Genomic DNA, 19,264 nt, shown 5'->3' with positions numbered 1-19,264 from the left:
AGCAGGTAGAAAGTGGTGCATTGCTTCTCTGTGATCTGCACTGTGGATGTGAAGTGACCACTGCTTGAGTTCCTGCCTTGATTTCCTCAATGAGGAACTGTAACCTGGGACGTAAGCCAAGTAAATCCTTTCCTCTCCTAAGTTGCTTTAATCAGGTTGTTTTATTCCACCAACAGAAATTAAGCTAGAAACACCTATTTTGGTACAAATATCTCTTTAATATGATCCTTTTTATTTTCCCTTCAGTGTTGGAGCTCAAACTCAGCATAGAACGTGCTAGGCAAGCACCCTACCACTGAGTTACATGCCCAGCTGGACACAGTCTTTGTACTAATTTTTTAATCAAAGACTATGAAAGACTCAGCTATTCCTACTAATGCATTTGTTGAAACTTCCTAGGTAGTGTTCTCTGCTAGGGTTTGTAGATGTATTTTGTAAATGGGTTTCTCTTGTCTGCTCGGTAATTTTCTTCCAGGCTTATGGAAACGTGGCCTGTAGATGAAGCATGCACAGGCATGTGGAGCGAAATGTTGAGGATACTGTGCTGATCTGGAAAGCAAATAATTCTAATAGGTAGCAAGAGTTGGTGAGTTTCCAGCTGTCAAAATGGCTCAGTGGGTGAGCAAGCTATGCAAGTCTATTAGTCTTCTTGAGTTCAATCCCCAGAGCCCACGGAAAAGTAGAAGAGATCCATCTCCACAAAGTTGTCCTCTAACCTCTATCCACACAGTGCACATCATGTCCACATTCTCACATACACATTACACCACACACACACACACACATACACGCATTGGTAAGTTTAAAAGGACTGGGGGCACCTTCTCTCAGATGTTCTCTGTATCTTCTTTGAGACAAGGTCTCATGTAGACAAGGCTAGCCTCTATCTCTCCATGTACTTGAGAATGATCTTGAGGGTTTTTATTAATATTATTATTATCATTATTATTATTCTTTTGCCTCTTCAGTGCTAGAATCACAGGCATGAGCCACCACACCCACTTCATAGGGTTCTGGGGATCAAACCCAGGACTTGAGCTGGCTAGACAAGCATGGTACCTACGAAACTATGTCCCCAGCCCTCTCACCTGGTTTAGAACCGCACTGCTGCCTGTGTGACTGGAGGGCTGCTGAAGCATTTGTCAAGTAACACCAGCAATAGTTTCATTACTGCCATCAGATCCCACTTTGAGCCAATAGCCATTCCTGCCACATTGTCACCAATAGGAGGAATGCTGTTACTGGGGGCAGAGACGGGGTGGGTATGAGCCACTCAGTAGCATTTTCCTGTTTACACCCCAGGAGGCATCTGAATTGTTGAGGCTTTGAAGGGCAAGATTCTGTTGATGTGAGTGGAGACATAGTCCTCTAATCTGAGATTGTGCTGTCAGTCCTAATAGGAAGCAGGCTCTGCACTCCACTCCTGGAGTCTGTAGGGAGGCAGAAGCCCCACCTCCTGACAGTCTTTTTCCTAGGACTTGGCATATTGACACAGTTGCTTAGTTTGCTGAGTTAATAAATCAATTAGATGTTCAAATTAAGAAAAACCCCAAATATAAAATAAGACTCCAAGGCTGGTTAGATGGCTCAGTGGATGAGAGGACTTGCCCTGTAAGCACAGGGACCTGAATTCAAATCCCTGACACATAGAAAGTCAGGCCAGGTACCTGTTCCCACATACAGAGACAGGCAGATCCTGAGAGTTCGCTGGCCAGCTAGCCTGGCTTACACAGTGAGCTCAGTGAGACCCTCTCTCAAATGAACACAGCAGACGAGCAATAGAGAAAGACACTCCTCATCCTCTTCTGGCTTCTGCATGTGTGCATGTCCACATGCTCCCATGCATGTGGAGCTCACAGAAACCCCAGCTGCAATACACAGTCCTCAGCTTCAGTCGCTTTGTATATAGGGTAGATTTTATGGCTGGTTGGCTACACTTTGAAATGTAAAAATATTGATTAAAAAACTAGAATCCTGGCAGATATCAAACTTCTGTCCTGACTTATGATATGGCTTCACACTTCTGCTGCATCTTGGATGTCACCAACTATCACCAAACACCTGGACTTCTATTACTGTCAAGTGAACTCACGCATGCATGGCTACCGGCTACAAGGAACTACGTGATTGGCTTCCAGAAGGGTTTTGCCTATTCACATGTCTATCGAGGGCAGAAAAGGGGAAGGAATTATGTAAATAAGGCATATTTTGGATTATTGAAGGCAATCCTAGATGACTAAAAATAATTTGAGAATTAGATATGTGTGTGTGTGTGTGTGTGTGTGTGAGAGAGAGAGAGAGAGAGAGAGAGAGAGAGAGAGAGAGAGAGAGAGACCCTTCAGAGGCCAAATTTGAGAATTAGGTGTGTGTGTGTGTGTGTAAGAGAAAGAGTGAGAGAGAGAGTGAGAGAGAGAGAGAGAGAGAGAGAGAGAGAGAGAGAGAGAGAGAGCAGGTACCTTCAGAGGCCAGAAAGGATATTGGATCTCTTGGAGCTGGTGTCCTAGGTGGTTGGATGCTGGAAGCTGAATTCAGGCTCTCTGCAAGAGCAGCATCCACTCAACCAACCGCTGAACCCCCCACCCCCACGCCCCCACCCCCACACCCCCACCTTTCACCCCCCCACCTCCAGAGCAATATTTTTTAACACATCCTCTACCACAGAGTTTCCTGATAAGGGTAATTGGTCATTCGGTCAGGAAGTTGCTGGCCTGTCATACACTTCCGTCTTACTGGGGTCTATGTCTAGGAGGGCTCACTGCTTCCAAAGTGTTTACCTAGCTATAGAAACTTCAGAGGAATCTACTGAAAGTACTCTTTGCAGTGTAAACACAGGGGTGGGTGGGGGTAGGGGTGGGGAGAAAAACTAGAAGCTGAAGGAAAGGCAGGAGCAAAGAACTGGAAGAAAGTGGGAAATCAGTTTGCTCAGAGGAAAGATAACCCCGTTTATCAACAGGAAGAGGACCTACTGTGTGGCTGGCCGAGGTGGTTAGGAGGGATTCTCCTAGTGTAGGAGACTGGCAAGTTTATGCAGAACATAGTAGAAATGAAATAGGATTGTTGAAGGAGCAGCTTGAAAAACAGCATGTGGAATCAGGGTAAGAGATTTCAGAGTTCTTAAAAAAGTGGCCCTTTTTGGTGGAATGTCCTTAGGTTGCATTCCAGAGGGTTCCTTGTAAGATCATCACAGACAGTAGACCCTTCAAGGCCTCAGAGAAAGGAAGGCCAAACTCAAAACTCACCTCCTGCTGTGTTTACCTCCACAATTCTGGGGATTATAGGAAGATGAAAAACTGTTTAGCTTCTTTATACAATAGAGACACCCACTTAAGACCCAATATAAGCTCGAGATATAACTGTCGATAGTGCTTGCCTTGCAAACATGAAGCCTTGAGGTCTATTCCCTCGAACCCATGAAAAAAGCCAGCTATGGTGGTGCATGCTTGTAACCCCAGCACTGGGGAGGCAGAGGCAGATGAATCCCTGAGGTTCACTGCCCAGCCAGTCTAGCCAAAAGGATGCTCTCCATGCCAATGAACCACCATGTCTCGGAAAACAAGGTGGGTGGAGCCTGGGGTTGTCCTTTGCCCCCACATGCGCAAGCATACCATTGCACCTACATACAAAATAAATAATCACATAGAGGACTGAGGGTACAACTTGGTGATAGAGAGCTGGCTAGCATGTGCGAGACCTTAGGGTTCGCTCCCCCAGGACTTCAGAAAAAGACAAAACACTACGGGGCATCAACTAACAGAAAGCAGGTAGAATGAATTCCCAGTCCTCGCCTGTTCTACAGTAGCACAAAGGTCTGATCTAAGTACTGGGGACCATTGATGTGTGTGGATTTGGCATTCGACCAGGAGATGACCGTTCTGTGGATTTATAGGGGGCTCCAAGCGGTCATGGGGCTGTCTGGTTAATCCTCGTGCATTGGTGTGCACGTGCCCCCTGCAGCCCCCTCATAGTGAAGTCTTAGAACCCTGTGCCTTATTACCTTCTCCTCTAATTGCAAGTTGTGACTTGGATTCACTTTTAATTCTGAGATGGTCAGTGTGTGTGTAAGTGCTATAGGAAGCCTAGAATTCATTTCCATCAAATTGGTTACATTGTTGGACGTATTAATCTGGTCATACACTTTTATCTCACAAGCAGTGTGGCAGCAACTAGAAGACTTTGAATTCCCCCTTGCCCCTGTCTTTGCAAGCTGAGTTAACCTCTCTGAGAACACAGCTCATCACAGGCCAATCCGAAATGCTGTCTGTCTGTCTGTGTGTCCACTTGAGCTGCTTCCACTTTCAGTTTTTGTTTTGTTTTCAAAGAGTCTCAAGTGGCCAATCTGGCCTGAATCTTTCTATATCACCAACAGTGACCTTTCATCATCATCATCATCATCATCATCATCATCATCATTATTATTACTATTTGCCTCTAATCTCCAAGGTGCTGGGACTATAGGCATGCACACGCTACTCAGTTTATACGATGCTGGAGGACCAAGCCCAGAGCTTTGAGTATGCTAGGTAAGCGCTCTACCACAGGGTTGGAAGGACCCAAAAGATAAATGGGTGGGAGCAAAATTGCAGGGTGCCTTTTGTGCTTTGTTTAATTTCTACTTGTGTGACAGTTCTTATCTAGTGCCTACATTCCAGGCTAACAAAGGAGAGCTTTGGGCTGCATTTGCCTTGAATTAGCCTTACCTTATCCTTAGTTTAAACGAGCCTTTCTATTTCCTTTCATGTCTTTTGAGCGTCATCCCTACCCTGCAATAATAAAAGAGCTGCAGTTAGAGGAAGCCGAGAATTATAGGACTGCAGAGTGAGAACTCCAGAGGTAGAGGGAGAAGCAATCTGAGGCAGATCCCGTGTCTACACCACAGGCTGTGGGTGCAGCTTTTGATGCAGAGCTGCGACTGACACCTTGTACAGATGCGCCAGGAACTAACCCAGTTAAGTTTAGATTGTGGAAAAGATACAAAGTATTGATAATTTAGGCTCATTTTTCTTGAGCTCACTGTTTTCTGAGGTAGGAAAGGGATACATCTATATAACTGCATTATGACACAGTTTGAAGGGGCTGGAGAGATGGCTCAGCAATTAAGAGCAGTGACTGCTCTTCCAGAGGTCCTGAGTTCAATTCCCAGCAACCTCATGGTGGCTCACAACCATCTGTAATGGGATCTGATGCCCTCTTCTGGTGTGTCTGAAGACAGCGACAGTGTATTTACATATATAAAATAAATCTTTAAAAAAAAGAGAGAGAGAGAGAGAGAGAGACATGGTTTGGAGCTGGACATGGTGGTGCACTCAGTAACCGAGATGCTGTGGTGTACTCGGTAACCGAGATGCTGTGGTGCAGGTTCAGGGCCAATACTTGTAACATAGGGTGAGACCCTGCCTCAAAAGGTAAGAGGAAGAAGAATGGCTCAGCAATCAAGAGCTCATATTACTTTTATAGAGGACCTGGGTTCTGAACTCAGCACCCATGGTGGGCGGCTCATAACCACCTGTAATTCTAGCTTCTGGCCTCTGAGTGTACTCACACATGGGCAAGCACACATGTGCACACAAATAAAAATAAATCTGTTCTTTCATCTTAGGCAGAGGTTTGAGAAGAAAGGTGCTTGTAACTAAAGGGGCAGTTTTCATGTGGCTACCTCTAACCCCAGTGCTGAGGAGCCCAACATGGGCTGATTGCAAGTTCGAGGCCAGACATATATGTCCCTTATCCCTTGCACCATGTGCCTGTGGGTTGCTTTAGGCAGAGGGCTGGCAGCAAAACTCAGGACTATTTGAGAGTGTTTACTTTTATGTGCAGTTATCGTACATGAACCTCTGCCATTGTTTGCACTGCGTTGTCTGTTTAACTTGACAGCACTGACCTAACGTCAAGTTTATGCTAACCCTGGGCTCTGTATTAGTGCAACAGCAAGGGAGGGCTAGGAGCGGTTTACCTTAAATGATCCTTGACTTGAACGTTAGGTACCCCAGAAAGCCTGCCTGCTTTGACTTTTAAGGTCTTCAGTTACAGCACTTTGATTCTTACCCTTAAGAAAAATTCTCCTTCAAGATTTTCAAGCCACGTGGAATATCTATTACTGCTTAGGAATTCGCTGTGGTTTTCATTGATCGTGGCCCCAGACTTTGGAATATGTATTAATTTATCTGGGCAAAGAGTACAGAACTCCACATGAAGAATGCCGTGAACTCTCTGCTGAAGCAGACGGCCGAAGCTGGGAATGATTAATTCTCAAAAAAAAAAAAAAAAAAAGAAAGAAAAAGAAAAAAAGAAAAAAAGAAAAAAAATCCTCGAACCATCAGCATTAATAAATATTGAGTTATGAGAAGGTATTTTGTTTGCACTTTACTTCCTAAAGTATGGAGGTAATTGGGCTGACTTCTTGTTTCAAGGTGGGAGTGATTTTCCCCCCGCTGTGGACAGTATTTGTTTAGAGTCATTGGTAAATTATTAATCCACGTTTGGATGTTTCATGTTTGAAATACCAGTCCGCCCCCTCCATTGGGAACTGTGCTTAACGCTGTGAGCAGCAGAGGCTTCTGGGAAGTGAGAATAGCTGTGGCTTGCCCTTAAAGACCTTAAGAGGGAATTTAAAACAAGCAGTGGCTGTGCAGGAAGTGGCCTGCTCAGTGTTCGACAGCTGGCAGTCACCATGTCCCAGTCATATGATGCCCCTTGGAAGGAACACTAACGTGCTGTGGGAAACTTTGGGTGGGCTTTTTCCCCTCTCCGCTTTGACTCACAGAGGCCCTAGAGTGCCCTTTACCAAGTTCCTGTGGCTTCTTTGAACAGATGTCAAAATCTCTTTGGGTTTGGAGTGACCCCAAATGCTTATTACTCTGAGTCTCGGGTCCATTTTTCTTCCAACTGTGCGCAGGTCAGATTGCTACGTGGGTGTCTGAACCATTTAGTTATAAGATTCTAGGGCCCTTCTGCCTCGGCTGCATTCCATGTTCTAGCTGAGGTGCTCAGTCATTGACCTCTCGGATCCTATCCTAGATGGACAGGAAAGACAGACCTCACTGAGTGCTGGTTAGGAAAGGTGGAGTCAGACCTAGCATGGAGTCACGTGGGCTAGAAAGCAAGCTTCAAGGGGAGACGGTGTTCCTAGCTTCAGAATTGTACTTCCCATAGAGCGAAGAACTCAGATGGAGCCAGACTGAGCTTGGAGGAAATGTTAGCTATGACTTCTTGCTAACTGTTTCCACATATTTACTGTATATGTAACCTTTTGACTCAAGTTCTATTTTGAATATCTATCTGGATGCAGGGCTCTGGTTTTCTTGGTGAGTTGAACCCAAGCTTAACTGTGGGATGGTGACAGCCTCTCAGAGTCTGAAAGATAAATCAACCCTGCCTTAGCTTTGTTCTTTTGGATATATACTTATATATAACTCTGGCCCCTTCTCTTGTCCCATCCCTTAAATTTTCACAGGCCTGGTGCTTAAGCCTTGAAGAATTTGGCCAGTCTGTGCACAGACCTAAGTAGAAGGCCACGTCCTGTCTTGGGAAATGGCAATGAGCCCTTTGCTCTCACCTGCTACCATGGATTGGGCAAAGGCCAAATTCTGCAAGGCCTTTTGACTGACAGCTAGCATTCAGGGCCACAGGTTTTCTCACCCTCTGCCTGACACCCGCGTCACCAGGCTCTCTGCAATACTGTGGAGCTATGGCTTGGGGATTCTGTCACCACTAGCGCCAGCCAGCCCAACCTTCTAGCCTGTCTCCTCAGAGAGATGGGTGCCTTGCCCCCTCTATTGACAGGGAGTCTCGGCTTTGCCAGCGATGTGTGCAGAAATGAGAGCCAGCTTGTCTTTCCTTGATGTTCACTGCCCCCCTCCCTCTCTCCACACACTGGACATCAGCTTGTCTCACGGTGTCCACTGTACAGAGGCAGACAGCTCTGCACTGCTCTGATGCTCCTAGTGTGGCAGTTCCTCCTAGACTAAAGTAGAATGTTCCTTCTTGTCTCTGTCCCCTCTTGGCCTCTGGAATTCTCTACACAGCAGTTCAATGTTTAAAGTAAATAAATGCAAATATTTATATAATGCTTGTTCCACGTCAGCCCAGAAGGGGAGATTTAAGGCTAGATCTTTCTTTTAGAATTTTGTAAAATGTCTTTTTAAACATAAGTGTTTGATCTGGAGGTGTAGTTTAGAAGGAGAGCACATTCTGTCCTGGGTTCTGTCCCTGGCACCTCGTCCTGCTGTCAACAGGTACCAGTCCTTCCTGTGGCCCTGAGCTACACTGGGCACAGGAGCAGGAGCGTGGGAGGCACAGTCATGCGACACTGTGGGTGGATGACCAGACTCAGGTGTGGTTTGCACTCAGTGAGAGGGAAGGGGACCAGTTTCACTTGAATTCTCTCTTCGACTGAGACTCTGCTCAGTAAGCCACGCCCAGTGTCCAGTTCTCAGGAGTGGAGGTAGCCGTTCACTCAAAGCCTGTTTCAGGAGTGTCCTCCTGTTTGTTCCTAGATGGTGGTTCTGCATAAACTCTTTATGGGGAAGTGGGCAGGATCTTGGCCATTGAGGTAGGCTCTCCTCGGTGTTTGTTGGTTCCTCTCCTGTTCTCTTTTACTGACAGATGGAAGGATTCTTCAGAGAGCAATTCATCGCCTTAATTCAGTTAAAGCCTCACTATAAAATACGTAAGAACCAGGGGGATGCTTTAACAAGCACCTCATGGACCAAGAACAGTATTGGGCCACTTGAAATGTAAATCCATGTATGGGAGTCACATGGGCTCAGGACATTGCTTAATAATCAAAAGGCGGGGCTGGAGAGATGTCTCAGGAGGCAAGAACATATGTTGGTCTTCCAGAGGACTCAAGTCTAGTTCCCAGCACCCAGGTTGGGTGGCTCACACCAACTTTTAATTCCAACTCTGGCCTCCTCAGACACTCATACACACACACACACACACACACACAATTAAAAAAAATCACAAATCAACAGTTACTCTTGTAACACTGAAAAAGAGCTTGGGATTTAAAAGAATATTTTATTTCCTTTATTCTTCCCTGGTGTGCATACGATGGGTGGGGTGGGAGGTGTTCCTTGGCAAATGAGGTCAGAGGACAAGCTGGTGCCAATGGGTTTCCCCTTTCGCCTTTATGTAGGCTTCAGGGATTGAACACCCGTTATCAGGCTGAGCCATCTCACCGGCCCAGATCTCATGATTTTTGAATTGAAATGTAGGTAGGTTTAGGCTACCCTCAAGACTTATTTTACTGTGCAGTTTTCCAGAGGAAGTGAAAATTATTTGCATATTAAGGGAAATACATAGTTCTCTGGGGTTTTTTCTTTTTTCTTTCCTTCCTTTCTTCTTCCTTTTTCATTTGGTCACCTGATGATAAACATGTACCCAAAGAGACCAGGAAGTAAACCTTTATTTTTGATAAAAAAGAGCCTGGAGAGATGGTTCTGTGGTAAAGAGCATGGTCCCTTCTCAGCACTCACAGGATGGCTTACAATTGCTGTAACTTCAGTTCCAGGAGATCTGAGGCTCACTTCTGGCCTCTGTGGGGACAAGGCACGCAAGTAATACACAGACATACCTGCAGGTAAAACATTTATACACATAAAATCAACTAAAAATATAAAGGAAGCTCCGAGCAGAGGCCGGGGATGTCGCAGGGTACTTTCTTCACAGTCACCAAGCCTACACTCTCACTGAATGCAAAATCCTGATACGAGAGTCTCAAGTCTGACCATCACCTGTAGCAACCCAAGCTGAGCCTCCAGTTCTCAATCCCTCCATACTGGTATAGCTGAAGGACACAGCAAGTATTGGTGACTGTTTGACCTACTTTGTGGAGAGGGAGGGAGAGACGGGGTGTCATAGGTCAGCACAGTATGCTGCCACTGTTCTGCACCCCCAACACATATGCCCGGTTGGGGAAAGAATCTTCAATACTGCATAAACACGGTTTGATGGCGTGGGGCACATGTATAATCCAAGCAATGGAGAAGTGGAGGCAGGAGGATCAGAAATGGAAGGCCATCCTGGGCTCCACAGTGAGTTTGAAGTCAGTATGGGACACAAGAGCTGGAATGAGCTGTGACCAACAATCACGCCCCCTACTTGACAGGTCAGAAAATGCCAGGCAGATGTAAAGCCCAAGTTACCCGTGGCTAGAGTGACTTGTCATGGCGTGGACATGCCGCCGCCGCCGCCGCCGCTGCCGTGCGCAGGATGCAGAGCAGGTTTCTGACAGCCTGCTCTAGTGTAAGGAAGAAAGGGTGGTATGTGTTTAATTCTCAAAAGATAAAGAGGAAATGTTCACTTCTAACAAGTAACAGTATATTTGAAGATGTGGTGCCCAGACATTCATTAAGGCAAAACACCCATGCACATAAAATAATAATAAAAGTTTTCAAAAGTGCGTGATACTCATACCCTCTAACTCTGAGCTGCACTGTGTGAGCCATTTCAACCTGCAGCTCGTGGAGGGAGTGTGTGGGGCACACCTCACAACTTCTGACTAGGACGCTACCAGAATTTAAGGCTGTCCATCACCTCAAGCATCCTTGCTTCTATTATTTGGAAATCTTGCTCTTTTAACTAAATAAAAAATGGAGTTATTTAAGTTGTTACACCTGTAAGTAGTTCCTCACTTACCAGCCCCCCTCCCCCTTCTTTTGACTGGCCTTGGGACTTGTATGCCTGAGTCTCCTCTGGGTTTTCTAATAGTGCAAATGTCATTCACTGTCTATCCGTAGAGGGTTGTGTGCTTGTCTCCCTCTTCCTGCCACCATCTTTGGCCATCCTGCCTGCTTACTGGCTGAGCCTTCTCCTCCTGTGTATGACTTGCAGCTAAAGCTGGCCCTGTCTGACCGACTCCCTCCACACCACACACTGCTCAGATGTGACTCTGCTAGCGTTCTGCCTACGGCCTGCTCTCTCCATCTTCAGGTAGCCACTGGGGTTTCTGGGCCTGCAGAAGTCCCTGGAGTCACAGAAGGGAATTTGCTGTCCTAGGCTCAGGCCCCGCCCCTCCACCTGCACCCCTCGCCTAAGCTACTTATCCAAACCATGACTACCAGGTCCTCTCCCACCCATGACTGCAGCCCGGTCCACATAGTATCCATAGATGGATGGATGCTCATACCAATTTTCATTTTGGGCTTACTAATTTCCATGTTTTATGTGGTTTTGTTTGTTTGTCTAACAAGTTTAATGTATATGGGTATTTTGTCTGCGGGTATATAAGAGTACTATATATGTACCTAGTGACTGGGGGTAAGAGATGGAGTTGGGTCTCTTGGAACTGCAGTTACAGATGGCTGTGAGCCACTTTGTGACTGTGGGGACTGAACCCCACTCCTCTGCAGGGGCATCAAGTACTCTTAACCACTGGACCAACTCTCCAACCCCCAAATTGTATCTTTTGTTTTGTTTTGTTTTAGAAATTTATAATTATTTCCTATTAAAAACAAATCCTATTCCCATTTTATTTCCATTAATTTTTAAAAAACACATTTATTTACTGATAACCCTGAATGCAGTGGGCTAATAGATGTTCTGTTCACTACATATAAAGGTTGGCTTAGCCCACCAGAAAAAAGGTTTTAAAATTACATGTCAGGTGTGTGTGTGTGTGTGTGTGTGTGTGTGTGTGTGTGTGTGTGTGTGTGTATGAATATGAGCACATACATGCCACCATACATGCATGAGAGTCAGAGGACAACTTTTGGAAGTCAGCTCTTTCCTTCCACTGAGTGAGTCCTGGGGAGCAGACGCAGGCGGCTGGTCCACCGCAGCTGTCAGTGCCGTTACCCACTGAGACTCTCTCACCAGCCCAGAAATAGTTTCTCCTGATGTGAAGTTAAGAAGACGTAAAATGTGAAAGCACAAATTTTAAGGCATCATTAAGAAAGAAATGTATAGGGGCAGCACCCACATGGCAGCTTGCAATTGTCTATAATTCCAGTTCCAGAAGATATGACACCTCACACAGACATACATGGAGACAGAACACCAATGTAAATAAATTATTTTAAAGGAAGGAAGGAAGGAAGGAAGGAAGGAAGGAAGGAAGGAAGGAAGGAAGGAAGGAAGGAAGAAAGAAAGAAAGAAAGAAAGAAAGAAAGAAAGAAAGAAAGAAAGAAAGAAAGAAAGAAAGAAAGAAAGAAATGTATCAAAGACAAAACAACCGAAGCAACAAAACCTGGGTCATGATGTGATTGGATTTTATTTCCCCATAGGCAGACTGATGTTTTCAAAACAGCCAGGTAAGCACACACGCTCCCCCCTCCCCACAACTTCCACCTCAGTGCTGCTAGGCCCAGCAATTCAAACGTCAGAAACAGGACACACTCAGAAGGTTTGGGCTCGGGTCTAGTGAGATGGCTCTGAGGTGATGAGCACTGGCTGCTCCTTTGGAGGACCCGGCAGGCTCCCCAGCACCCAGTGGTGGCTTACCACAGTTACAACTCCAGTTCCTGGAGATCTGACGCCCTCTTCTGACCCACCCCAGCACCAGGCACGCACATGGCTTGCTTGTATGCCGGCACTCTTAATCGTAAATTTTTTTAATGTTTGGAGATTTTAAAAAATGTGCTTAGATGTTTTTACCTGCGTGTCTGTATGTGTGCATATGAGTGAAACGCCTTCAGAGGCCAGTGAAGGGCGCTGGAGCCCCTGGAATTTGGATTTGCTGACTTGTGAGCCACCATGGAGGTCCTGAGAATTGAACTCAGGTAGTAGCAAGTACTCAGAACACCAGAACCATCTCTCCACCCTCTAAATATATATTTTTAAAAGTGTGACAAGGCCTAGAGAATCTAAGACTAGTTCTGAGCTTGACACATATCCAAGGTTTCCTCATCTGTGGCACAGCAGGGCCAATGACAGTGCCTGCCTCCCAAGGTCACAAGGTCAGCCACGAAGACTGAATCAGCACACAGGACAGACCTAGCTAGGAAAGTGCTGATTGTAGGTCACACCCTTTCCACTTCTCATCAGCGTCCTTTCCTGTCTGAGTCTCCCCAGGCTCCTGGTGAGTCAGGTTGCTTTCCCAAGTCTGAGCCCCATATCTCTCTCCTACCCAGGGTTGATGGCGTAGGCGGACCAACTGCACCTGCAGCCAGCCTTCCACACTATGGTGGGACAGTACCCAGCCCTAGCTGGCACCGCCCCGTTCATAGCAGCCTGGAGTCCTCTAGCAGGAGATGTCCTGTGCAGACCCTACATGGTCATCTTGTGCATCCCACTTACTGGTCCATTGTTTTCCTTCCTTAAATACTTTTTAACTTATATTTGTAAAATGTATACCAATGTTTTGCACTATGTGAGTGTCTGGTGCCCACAGTAGCCAGAAGATGTTATTAGATCCCCTGGGATTGCATAGACACTTGTGAGCCACCTTGTGAGTGCAGGGAACCAAAGGGGGGAGGGTCCTCTGGAAGAGCAGCCAGTGCTTTAACCACTGACCCGTCCCTCCAACCTGTATTTATCACCATTGGAAACAGGGCCACCCACATGCTGGGTAAGCATTGTACACAGAGCCCCAGCCCCCAGCACCTCCTCTAGCCCTTTTAACAGAGGTTGCATGTAACCCTTATTAAATGGGTGTGTACAGAGACACAAGGATGGAGCATGTAATAGTTCTCTTGGACCAAACACAGATGTCAGGTGAACTTCCTTCTCACCTGGGAGTGTGTAATAGAGGTTGGGGAGCAGCCCTATCTAGGATATAGCTCACCAGTCTGAAATATTCTTGGATTCCTGAGGCTGTTCGTTTGGCTCGGCATCTAACAAGTTCATGGGCATTAATTAGGAGGCATGCTTTAAGGATCTGGGCTTATTTCCCACTTGCAATTCCAACGTCTGGTGTCTTGCTTGCTCGGGATGACATCTTCCTTATGAAGTACAAAGTTTTCATAGAAATATGAAAGAGGTCAGTCTGACGGACTCTGCATGAGTCCTCTGAGAAGTATGCTGTGGAAATTGGGGAATTCTGAGTGCAGTCTGCATATCGCACTAAATAACTGTTATAATTCACAGTGTAGTTCGTATTAACAGGAAGCAATCAGAAGAGGGGTGGGTGGATGGGAAGCAGTGTTTGCAGTCATGTGATGGACCGTTCCAGAACAATCGTTAGCTGTTTTTTTTTCCTTTTTGTCATCTTTTTGTAATACTTTTGAGAGAGAGAGAGAGAGAGAGAGAGAGAGAGAGAGAGAGAGAGAGAGAGAGAGAGAGAGAAGCCCCACCCATTTTTTTTCTTTTTGGCAGATTTGAGGATGAGTTCATTAGCATCTTGGCCTGCAGTCTGGAGCGCAGAGCCTATTCTCTTTGTAGTGGGTACTGTCAGGAAGCTTACGAAAGCACTTGGAAAAAATGGCACCCATCCTGCTGTCAAGGACTTTTATGAGGGTCAAGTGTCCTTGGCACAACGTCAGCAAAGAGTGTCTTGTGACTTGGCCTCAGCAGAGAATGCCACAGCTGCCCTGTGACAGGTTTTATTAGCCACAAACCTGAATGCACTAAATGCTCACAATGGTGAGAAACTGCCGTTCTGTGGTCCCAGGTCCTCCCCCACCCCCTCTTCTGTGGTCCCAGGTCCTCCCCCACCCCCTCTTCTGTGGTCCCAGGTCCTCCCCCACCCCCTCCTTTGGAGTCTGTTCTCCTCATCTTGCTCTCTCTCCTGTTGTCATTCATTGAGTCTTCTCAGAATCACCACAAACCAACTGCACCAGTGCATGCCTTGAGCCTCAGATGCCTCAGTGTAAGATCTATTTCAAATGTCCCCCAAATGTGGTTCAGTAACCCCTGGGTTATAGTTTGTCATGAGAAAGTTTGAGTTCCACAAAATACAGCAGCAGAAAACAAAAAATCAGTAGATTGGCCTTGAAATCAGAGTGGAAGGAGAGAATCCACCTGAAAAGATGTCCTCTGACCTTCTCACGTGCATTGTGGTTTGTTCTATCAGACACACACACACACTGTGTGTGTATGTATATGTATATGTGTGTATATATATATATATAAATACAGAACACTAAGGCTGAGGCTTTAGGGGTTGTTTTCCTGTCATGTGAAAGGTCCTGTGCCCCCCCCCCCCCAGATACTATGTGAAAGTGTCTCAGGAGTGACCCCATAGTGCAACATTCTCTGTAAAAGTCTCAGGAGTGACCCTGAGTTCATTATTCTTTCCATTCCAAGGCTTCCTTCTGTTTTCTCACTGTCCTGTCTACCACTGCTTAAAATAGTTACGGCACATCTTTACCTTTCCATAGTTTTTATTCTATGCTTTTATACAAGGTCTCATGTAGCTCAGGCTGCCCTGGAATACTATGTAGTCAAGGATGGCCTTAAACTCCCAATCCTTCCTCCACTCACCAAGTATTGTGATTTCAGGTGTTTGCTAATGTACCCATCTTATGCAGCCCTGGGAACGGAAGACAAGGTTCTGGGTATGGTAGGTAAGCACTTGACCTACTGATCCACATCCCCAGCCCATCACAGTTGCTTTTCTAAGTCAGTAGAAGAGGAAACTGGAGCACAGAGAAAGACTGGCTGTATGGACAGGTTGTAGGAAGTAGGTGAGAGAGCGACCATACCCAGGTCCTCTGCGGCCCAGCACTGGCTACTTCTACACTACTGATTCCAGCAGTGTGTCTCTCTGTCCACTCCAGGGAGACGGAGAAGGGAAGGTCAAACAGACCTCCGTCGTATTTAGCCAGGTTTGCAGAGCTGGTTGGATGGGCTGAAGGCCTACCCTGTCTGACGCTTGCCCCAGTCCGTCTTGGGTGTGACCCAGCCATTTTGGTGTCTGTCAGGTTCCACATCCACAGGAGTAATTAAGCCATCTTAGTAATTTCATGTGGTGCAGAAAGTCCCAAGCCACAAATACCATCCCCAGTTCCTACTTTTAAACTTCCAAGGAGCTTCCTGCTCCCTCCTCCCCCCAGCTCATCTAAAGTCCTATTTTCTCTTTCTGAATGCATGGGCTGGACGAAAAGCCCTGGTTTACTTAACAAGGGGCTCCGGGGCCAACTCACATGAGAGGACAGCCAGCCTTTGTTTGGCAAGAGTGGGAACAGTGAGGTAAGTGCCCACACACTCAAACAAAAAGCACAAAAAACACCCAACTCAGTCCTTCCCCCTACTATATGGAAATACATGCGCCATCTCCATAGTGGTCCCTGACAGTGACAGGGTGACAAGGGAGTGTCTGTGCCTGTCTTCCTAGTCCAGGTTTGGTTTCCAGCACCTGTATGATGGCTCACAATCATCCATAACTTCAGTTTCAGGGAATCCAATGCTCTCTTCTGACTTCTGTGGGCACCAGGCCTATGTGTAGTGCACAGACATACATACATGCAAAATATTCACATAAAATAAATATCTGATAAATCTAATGTGTGTGTGTGTATGTGTGTGTGTATTACTATGTTTTCACACTAGAGCAGTATGTGTACACACATTTCACTCTGCATCAGAGCTACTTGGGTGAATTGGCCAGGTTTCTTGACCTAAGCCCCATCTTTCTTTGAGATGTGGGACCCATGACTATCCATTTCTAGCAAGGTTGCAGAAGCCTTGTGTAGTGAGCTATGATGATCAAGAGTGGTGCTTAATTCCCGAGGGTGCATGGTTCAGTGGCAGAGAATCTGTCTAGCATGGCATACATCTTGGATTCAATTCCTACCACTATAGAAACCAACTAAAGAAGACCCAGGCTGTCAGGACTGCTTCCCAGCAGTGATGGGGGACCCCTTCTGTTGTCGGAAAGTCCCCTGTCCTCCATCTGGTTGAGTAAGTCATCTGCATCTTCCGGGCTTACACCAAGTCCCCATCTCTCACAGAACTTTTCCTGATCTGTCAGCAGAGCTCCACTCCCTCTTCTGGACTCTCTCCATTTTTCAACTAGACCTTAGAATTGAATCTGTTGTCTTGCGTTATGTGTAGAGTGATATATGCCAGTACTTTCCCCAGCTAAGATGCGCTGACTTGATAGTGAAAACAAACCTGCCTTATCAGGCCCCAACAAGACAGCCAATGACCTCAAAGCTGAAAATATTCAGGAACAAGAATGCATCTGTACTGAACATGTGTAGACATTTTTCTCATCCCTGTACTCCAGACAATAGCGGACAACAGCTATATACAGCATTTATGCTGTGATGGGCAGTGATGGTGACCCGGAGGTGATTTAAGTTATTCAACAGGGTGTGCATATATTATATGCAAGTAGTACATCTTTTATAAGAGTTTCAGCATCTAAGGACTTTGGGATCCTCCAGGTCCTGTAACCAACCCCCTATGCCTCTGAAGGAACAGTGTGGCCTAGTGACTGCATTGTCTCTCTGAACCTGGCACAAGATGAAGGGTGTCACAGATAAATCAGTAATGGAGTGGGTGAAGATTCAGGGTGAAGAGTTACTGCTCCTGTCTCACCAACAATGGTTGTCGACTGCTGGGAGGAACATGGAGCCCTCACACGTTTCAGCTTCTGCTGTGATAAAGTCTAGTTTTTCTGAAGCAAAGTCATGGAAGCCCACTCCTGACTTTGGTGATGGACACTCAGGTCCACTCTCGGGCGTCTCTGTGGCCACAGTTTGCTGTGCATGAGAACTGGTCTCTGGATCACAAGGTCAGTGTGCAAGGAGTGACACATGGGGAGCTTGGGGTGAAGATTGGCTGGGATCCATACCAACGACAAAAGGAAGTTCAGAAATTTTGACTGGAAGTCTGTGTGTGTGTGTGTGTGTGCACTATTATAAATGAATGCCAGTGTACATATGCCTTGGCACACATGTAAACGTCAGAGAATGTGATGGCTAGTTATTTTAATCACTTCAACCATTTTTGAATGTTTGCATTTTTTATTTTACGTGTGTGGGTATTTCGCCTGCATGGGTGTCTGTGTACCATGTGGGAACAGTGTCTTTGGAGGCTTGAAGAGGCCATTGGGGTTCCCTGGAACTGGAGTTACACGATGCTGGGCATCAAACTCGGGTCCCCATTGGACTGGCCCAGGGGACCGTCTGCGAGGCATTTTCTTGGTTGTTGTTGATGTGGGAGGGCCAAGCACACTGAGGGTGGGCCAGGGTTAGATAACATAGAGCAGGCCTGGAAGCTGCGGTCCTTCCCGTCTCTGCTTCAGTTCTGGCCTCCAGGCCCCTGCCGTGGCTTCCTCTTTCCTCCCTGAGTTGCTTTTGCTCATGGTAATCTCTTACAGGAACAGGAAAAGTATGTAGGACAGAAGACAAGCGCCATTCCCTGTCTGCATTCGCCTTCCTCCTGCTTTGAAGCGGGTCTCTTGACTGCTTACTCCAAGGGCTAGGTGACGGCCCCTGAGGGATGGACGCAGACCTCAGGGATGAAGGTGCCGGGAGTCAACTGAGAGGCAGAGAGGCTGTGGCCCTGCCCTCCCACCATGGCCGATCCCCCCAGATGCTGTTGTCCATCATAAGGGGTTCCAGCTTTCTGTCCAAAAGAAAACAACTCTGCCGAGTCTCACCCTCCCAGGACCACAGACACTCACACAGCTGCTGGAGGGTCTGGTCCAAAACCTCCATACTCCATTGTTGCTGGAGGTGCCGAGACTGGCCACTGCCCAGGCGGTCCTGGAAGCCTCCTTGGACGGGCTTTCAGTTTGCTGTCAGAAAACAGTAGCCTACATTTTTGGCTGATGGTCTTTCTTAGCTTGCCTCCTCCTCCTCTGCCTCTGGATTAGCTGCTTTTCTCATCGCTGTGAGAAAATACAGGACAAAAGCAACTTTAGGAAGAAAGAATTCTTAGCTGGCGGAGGGAGGGAACCAGTCCATCCTGGAGTGGGGGAGGCAACTCTTCACACCGCATCCACAGTCCGGAAGCAGAGGGAGGGGACGCTGCTGCCCCGCCCACTTTTCTCCCCGGCCCATGAAATGGGACCACCCATATCTAGGGTGAGTCTTCTCGTCTAATCTAGAACATTCCTCACAGCCACCGCCACAGCTCCATGTATACCTATAATGAGTGATTCCACATCTAGTTCAGCTGACAGTCAAGGTTAACCAGCCACCAGCACCTCGGTGGTTTCTCCATCTTCCCGCAGGGAATTCCTTGCCCTGTCTCTTTCTACTGCCTTCCGTCCCACTCTCAAACCCCAAACTTGCAGTCTGGCTTTTGAGGCCACGCCTTAGAGAGGCTTAGCCCATGGCTGCAAGGTTAACTATCCAGACCCACTCATTCACCTTTGCTCATTAAAGGACGAGCAGAGAAATAACCAAAGGTCCCTCTATAGGGTTCTCTGCGT

The 19,264-nt window shown here is 46.8% G+C and overlaps 1 protein-coding gene across 1 annotated transcript in view; it reads left to right on the top strand.

Moving 5' to 3' along the window:
- Window positions 1-19,264, top strand: part of Myo1e (myosin IE) — a 191,690-nt gene that overhangs the window by 28,252 nt on the left and 144,174 nt on the right. The window lies entirely within an intron of this gene.

This window comes from Apodemus sylvaticus, chromosome 7 (genome assembly GCF_947179515.1).
Source record: "Apodemus sylvaticus chromosome 7, mApoSyl1.1, whole genome shotgun sequence".
Taxonomy (NCBI): Eukaryota; Metazoa; Chordata; class Mammalia; order Rodentia; family Muridae; genus Apodemus; species Apodemus sylvaticus.
This window is presented reverse-complemented; position numbering and strand designations above follow the sequence as displayed.